Source organism: Rhinoderma darwinii, unplaced genomic scaffold (assembly GCF_050947455.1).
Source record: "Rhinoderma darwinii isolate aRhiDar2 unplaced genomic scaffold, aRhiDar2.hap1 Scaffold_130, whole genome shotgun sequence".
Lineage (NCBI taxonomy): Eukaryota > Metazoa > Chordata > Amphibia > Anura > Rhinodermatidae > Rhinoderma > Rhinoderma darwinii.
In genome coordinates, this window is record NW_027461962.1 from 1,711,322 (window position 1) to 1,718,653 (window position 7,332).

The 7,332-nt window shown below is 46.5% G+C and overlaps 1 long non-coding RNA gene across 2 annotated transcripts; it reads right to left on the minus strand.

The window, feature by feature from the left end:
* Positions 1–263: 263 nt before the first annotated feature.
* LOC142699114 (uncharacterized) lies at positions 264–6,506 on the minus strand. 2 transcript variants are annotated; one of them, XR_012865999.1, is made up of 4 exons: positions 6,411–6,506; positions 4,364–4,576; positions 384–485; positions 264–313 (listed from the first exon to the last, which is right to left on the minus strand). It is a non-coding gene; the product is annotated as an uncharacterized LOC142699114 (long non-coding RNA). The 2 variants fall into 2 exon arrangements; XR_012866000.1 differs by lacking the exons at positions 4,364–4,576; positions 6,411–6,506 and adding an exon at positions 2,243–2,323.
* Positions 6,507–7,332: the final 826 nt, after the last annotated feature.

The window sequence follows — 7,332 nt, forward strand, 5'->3', positions numbered from 1 at the left end:
TCCAGTGAGGGACGCTCTTTGAAGCCACTTAACGCTCTGGCTAATAGACGAGGATCCTGAATGAGGGACTACACCAATAACTCAGAATTCCCTAATAAAGTAATTAAAAATATATATATATATATTTTTTAAAACAGACATCCCCTTCAATGTGTTTAAATATTATTTTTAATATTATTGTCAACTGGACCAATAGTTCAATATGAAGCACTACAGACCTGTCTTGTGGTCGTCTAGGATTTCGTAAGTCCAAATAAAGGTTGTTGGCTCGGCAGTGCAGGAGGTGGCGGGAACAGGCCAAGAGAGAGTCTCCCTGTAATAAAGAGACATGTCAGACAATCTGGATTACCAGTCAGGAGAAGCAACGCACAAGACAGACCGACCTGCTCACGTGGATGACAGAAGACTTGTGCTTCAGCCAAACGCTCCATAACGTAACCAAAGTCTGCCTGTCTCCAAAATACTTCTTGAGCGCCTTCCAAGTTCTTTGCCCCAGGGGAACAAGATCACATTAATCATGGAATAACGGCTGGAGTCATTACTTGTTATACATATTTCTTACATGCCAAGATATCTGCACCAACATCTCTACTGAGCATCTTCTAGCGACCCTATAAACGCTGTACTAATGGCTGCAATAATGCCCACAAGATGCCCAGAGGGCTGGAGAATAACTTGCCATATAGACCTTTCACTGTCTCAGTCTCTCCTGAATGATTACAGAAGTTGCCACCAGGGGGAGCTGGATGCAGTTGTAATCATACAGTTCCCAATGACTTCAATAGGAGCTTTATAAATTTGTACACCGTGTGCTCCCTCTAGTGGCAGCTGAAAGCAGCCAGAATGTTATCATTTAAAGGGAACCTGTCATCTACATTATGCTGCTCACTTAGGGCATCATAATGTACTGACAGACACACTGATTTCTGCTGTCTGTCACTTATTTGCTAAAGTGAAGCTGTTTTGAAGAACTTCACCACCGCTATAGAAAAGACACCATTATTTACGAGCTGCTGCTACCTCCGCCCACTCGCCGCTGATTGACAGATTTCTACCTAGAAGGCCCTGTTCACACAGAGTTTTTTTGCAGGTGGAAAAATCTGCCTCAAAATTCCTTCTGAAAATTTGAGGCAGATTTTGACGTGTCGGCATAACACTTGCCGCAGTTTTTGCTGCGTTTTTCGGCCGCGGCCATTAAGCGCCATGATGTCAGTGGGAGGTCAGAGATGGAAACGCCTAAAGAAAGGGCATGACGGTTCTTTTTCCCGAGAGCGCTTTTTTCTGCTCTCCTCCCATTAAAATCAATGGGAGGCGTTTTCCGAAGCGGTTTCTGCGTCAAAAACCGCGCCAAAAAACTAAAAACTTCATGTGAACTTGGTCTTACTGTGCATGGGTAAAATGTAACACAAAATGGTAGTGACACAGTTACGTCACCACCGTAGATCACCCGGAATGTAGCCATTACTGCCCAAGACCACCACAGATTATACGGCTATATTCTGCAGACCCAATTGTGTATGAGTGGCACTCTGCATGGTACTACATTGTACAGGTGGCACTAATCTGGCATTGATGACGCTACCATCATGGGCACTCTAGCTCTTACTGATTTATTTGTGTGCTGTATAGCGAGATTATATATTTCTAAAGTGCGTCTGTCGCCAAAATGCAGTTTTCCTATGGCTTTGGGGCAATCATTATAGAGTCATATGATAAATATATCCAGCACCATGTGACTGGGATTTTCTTGTGTCTATCAAGTGTCTGCGCGCTCCGCGTAACATGTAAAAATCCCCCCTCCTTTACAAAATCATGTGTACACCCCCGATACAGATATTTAGGCTGACTGTATCCATGTAGAACTGGGGTAGTATTGCCCTTTAAGATTCCAGTATCCAGACCTTTAGTTGAAAATGAAGAGATTCTAGATATCATTTTTATTACATGTTACTAATGAAACAAAAGTTATAAAATAGTGTCTCGGGCCCCATGTACATGACCGTGCCCGTAATCACGGTCTGAAATTTGCAGGCCGTGGTCCATTATAAAGTATGGGACCACAGTACGTAAAATAAAAAAATAGGACATGTCCTATGTTTTATGGAAGGTTTCTACGGCACGGACATTGTCCCGTAAATATATGGGAAGGTGTCCGTCGGCCATAGAAATGAATGGGTCCGTAATTACGGATGAAATGTACGGTCGTGTGCATGGAGCCTTAGGATGTAAAACAAGCACATACCAACCAGCGTCGACCTGGTCACAGACCGGATAACTGAACCTGCGCTCCTTCCTGCACGACTTCTCATAACTCCAGCAGGAATCTAGTTGTGTCAGGAATTCCACAAAGGTACAAAACCCTTCATGAGCTGAGAGAGAAAAATCACAGACTGATTTGTAAGGATCCGGGTCTCTCCTTGTCTACAAGCACACATTACCTGTAAGAAGCCTTTTTACATGTTCTCCACTATGTACAGATGTAGCCACGTTTATCTTGACTGATAACTTGCTGCAGTGTGAGCTCACACAACAAAAGCCATTGAAAAGGTAAAGTAAGGGTATGTGCACACGACCTCTTTTCAGACGTAATGGAGGCGTTTTACGAATTACACCTGAAAAGACGGCTCCAATACGTCGGCAAACATCTGCCCATTGCTTGCAATGGGTCTTATGATGTTCAGTGCAGACGAGCTGTCATCTTACGGCGCGTAAAATGACGGCTCGTCAAAAGAAGTGCAGGACACTTCTTGGGACGTTTTTGGAGCCGTTTTCTCATAGTCTCTATTGAAAAAAGCTCCAAAAACGGCCGTAGAAAATGCAGCGAAAAACGCGAGTTGCTCAAAAAACATTTGAAAATCAGGGGCTGTTTTCCCTTGAAAACAGCTCCGTATTTTCAGACGTATTTTGTTAATCGTGTGAACATACCCTTAAACTGTCTTGCCACTGTGTATTTAACGCGTTAAAAGTCAAGATAAAGACGGCTACATCTGTATACAGACCACATAAAGCACAAATGGCGTCATGTATGGGACAGCGAACTCCCCCGACTGCTCCATAACCTTGGATGCTGAAACAGCCACAGGTGCATGTTTACTGCTATAGGGAGAAGAGATAAGCGGCAACTAAACAACCGTTTACTATACTGTTTATCTCCAAGGAACAAAGGATTGAAAGATACCCAATCCCTGTTTCTCAACAGAACAGTTAGGCCTGTTCACATCAGCGTTGCTTTCTGTTGAGGGGTTCCGTTCCGGGCCGTGTTGCCATTTTTAACAGCCGATTTTGTATCCGTTTTATTCCCTGTCCGTTTTAAAATCGGATGAATTTCATTTGTAATTTTTTTGCCACACACTTCCCTCTGTAGGTAATGCCACACAGACACCCTTGTAGCTAGTGCCACACAGCCCCCTGTAGGTAATGCCACACAGCCCTCCTGTAAGCAATGCCACACAGCCCCCCTGTCGGCAGTGCCACACAACCCCCCTGTCGGCAGTGCCACACAACCCCCCTGTCGGCAGTGCCACACAACCCCCCTGTCGGCAGTGCCACACAAACCCCCTGTCGGCAGTGCCACACAGACCCCCTGTCGGCAGTGCCACACAGCCCACCTGTCGGTAATGCCACACAGCCCCCCTGTCGGTAATGCCACACAGCCCCCCTGTCGGTAATGCCACACAGCCCCCTTGTACATATAGTCACCCCCCATAGATGGCACCCCCCCTACTTTCATGTAGGGGACGGCTCCAGGAGATGTCCCTCACTTCACTGTCCATATATGGACAGTGAAGTGAGGGACTTCTCCTGGATCGGAATCCCCGGCCACAGCGGTGGGGATTCCGCTTCAGAAGTCCCTGACGTCAGGTGTCCATATATGGACAGTGAAGGCAGGGAGGTCTCCTGGAGCAGAATCCCCGACCACATCGCAGGGGATTCCGCTTCAGAAGTCTGTGGCGTCACTATGTCCATATATGGACACAGTGAAATCACGGACTGCTCCTGGAGCAGAATCCCCAGCCACAACGTTGCCGAAGCTGTGGCCGGGGATTGGGGATTCCGCTCTTACAGGAAGCAAAAAAAAAACCTCCTCCTCACATGCAGAAGGAGGAGAGAGCGAGCAACGGAAGACACGGCCGTCACTTGTAGCACATTCAAGTGATGGCCGTGTATAACCCGGCTACATAGACTTCTATGGGAGCCGGGTGAACGGCCGAAAATAGGGCATGTCCCATTTTTTGACGGCCGGCAAAAAATCGGTCGTGTGAATAGACCCATTAGGGGTCTATTGTTCCTACTGCGGCCGTGTAACGGCCGGAAAACCCTGTCGTGTGAATAAGGTCTTAGGCTTAGGTATGGTAGGACTTACTCTAAAAGGACAGTGGGGGTCCTGACTGCAGGATCTGGCCATATCCTGGTTATTGTGCAAGAAGTAGGGTAAGTGCCCGGCTGGTAGATTGATCTTCTGATAAAACAGGGAAGAGACATTCTGGTCTGCAGAGACAATCAGGCTTTGAGCAGCAAGGTTTACTATGTGTAGTAATAGTCCAGAGATTGTATAGACCATGACAGCGCTCAGCTTCTGGAAATAAAACACAACGCAAAACATTAAGAAAAAATGAAGAATACACAAATGGAAAATAAAGGTTCCCTGATGATAGTCTGATGATATGATACCCCCAGCGACCTGCTCAAATCTTGTGGGAAACGGTCAGGAAGTGTTCAATTTCCCTGCAGCACCACCACTGGAGAAATGAGGCATTACACAGTTTCCATTGAAGTCAATGAGCTGTCTGTGTAATGCAGGAACGTGCCGGGTCCTCCAGACCTAGAAACGCTCTCTGCAGTCGCTCAACTCTGGCTAATAGATGCGGGTCCTGAGAGGAGGTTAATCTTCTATTAACTTAGAACTCCTTGATACAGTATTTATAAAATTGTCTCATCACAGTCAATCCCCTGTATTATGAGAGCCACGGCGGTAATCCAGCGATCGCCATGGGTCCATCTCCAGGAACCCCAGTCACATTCAGCTAGTTTACGATCGGCTACTCATTTTTCCTTCAGCAGCCACTACAGGGAGAATGTGGTATTACATTCCAGCTATTCTGATAACTATCCTATACATTTGAATTGCCGCCATATATTACTACATTCTCCGTAGGCAAAACATGCGGCTGTCCCACCACTCTCCCCAGACATAACAGCTGATCGCTGGGGGTTCGAGCAGCTAGACCAATGGCTCCCTCCTTCTGAGGAGGGGTTGGGACACACTTGTCTGGTGGGTTACCTTTATATCTTGAGGCCAATAAAAAACTATAATGCGGAAGTTAATAGAAAATTTGCCAAGTCACTTCTGACATTGTTCGGCCATGGTTAAGGGGGGGGGTGTACCTATTTTCAAATGTTAAGGATATGTTCACACACTGTGTTTTCGGGCATATTACGGGGTGTAAATTCCTTGAAATATGCCTGAAAAACGGTAGCTAAACCCCTACAAACTGCTTTTCGTTCAGACGGGGCATTTTTTATGCCACCGTTTAAAAAAAATGGTGTGTAAAAAAAAACGGCGTGTAAAAAGAATGCGGGTATGTTCACACAGCCTATTTTCAGCAGAAAATACGGAGGCTGAACGCCTCAAAACATCTACCCATTGAATTCAATGGGAAAAACAGCGTTTTGTTCCCACAGGACATTTTTTGACGCACCGTTTGTAAAAACGGCACATAAAAAAACGCCCTGTAAAAAAGAAGGGGATGTTACTTCTTGAGTAGTTTTTCATTGGGTCAATAGAAAAACCGCTCCAAAAAACGGCCGCAATAAACGCATCAAATAACGCTTGATGCATAAAAAACGACTGAAAATCAGAGGCAGTTTTCCCTTGAAAACAGCTCCGTATATTACAGCCGTTTTTTGTTAAGCGTGTGAGCATAGCCTGAGCTGTCACTTCTTGAGCTCCGTCATTTTCAGCTGTTTTTGATTCTGCATGTGAACATACCCGGAGGCTACGTTCACACGCTAAACAAAATACGGCTGTAAAATACGGGGCTGTTTTCAAGAGAAAACACCCACTGATTTTCAGCCGTTTTTTAAACCAGAAACGTTTTCAAGGCGTTTTTTGGAGCAGTTTTTCTATTGAGAATGAAAAACGGCTCAAGAAATGACATGCACTTCTTTTTTACGGGGAGTTTTTTTACGTACAAACGGAACACCTCTGGGTTTTGCACTAGCGTGGGACATGTTATCTAGAGACACTTGTCAAACATGTCATAAACAACACAGAAAACTTCATCATTAACATTATTACACGCCATAAACGATGCTGTATCGTCACTTTCCGCACTTGTACCCATCTATATAACACTACTGAGTGATGCACTTTTTAATACTCTGGTAAAAAAAATCTAGTTCATAGAGACCTGCAGGATCTGCTGGGATTTGTAGTCCCCATTGCAGGGCGCACAAGTGGAGACAATATTGAGGATTTATCCAAACTGCTGCAACAGAAAAGTGGAGTAATTGTCGTTAGCAACCAATCAGGTTGCTGTTTTCATTTTCCAAAGCCTCTCTGAAAAATAAGAGCTGGAATCCGATTGGTTGCTATGGGCAACTACACTTTTACATTGCATCAGTTATAAATCAACCCCCCCCCCCCAAAATAATCCTGTACTCCGCAACCTGAAGCTACAACTCTCAGCCTTCAGCTGTCAGAGCACGCTGGGAGTTGTAGTTTCGCCACAGTCTGACAGCCACAAGTTGCAAATGAATAAATACAGCGACACTGTTGACGCTATGAGGATGTATCATGGCTGTGATCCCTCCATCCATTATTCTCTTACCCGGGTACAGCTGTTCAGTGTCCGGCCGCATCACCCCTCAGTCTCCGGCTTGCTGTGTAGCAGGAGGTAGGGCCGGCTCTAGTCTCCGCCGGAAACCCGGGGCGGTGATAGGGAGGAGGATAGTCACCCATTGGGAGGGTGCGGAGGAGACCCGCCTCGTGTGTAGTGACGGGTGTGTTGCGGTATAGGAGCGAGGACAGGGACGGTGCCCATAAGAGCGGAGAGCAGGGAGTACCCGGCACAGTCGGGGGGGCACGGCACAGATGGCAGAATACCCTCCCTTTACCGTGTGCATCCAGTGTAGTGCTCCCCAGTGGCGTAACTACCACCGTAGCAGCAGTAGCGGCTGCTACGGGGCCCGCGGCAGGAGGGGGCCCCCACCATGGCCGGAGGCTCCGCTAGCAGCCGCTATGGCTGCTACAGCGGGACGCCACTGAACACTACGGCAGAGCGGGGAGGTATCTCCCCGCTCTGCCATTAAGGGGTTCAAATCTGCACTTAA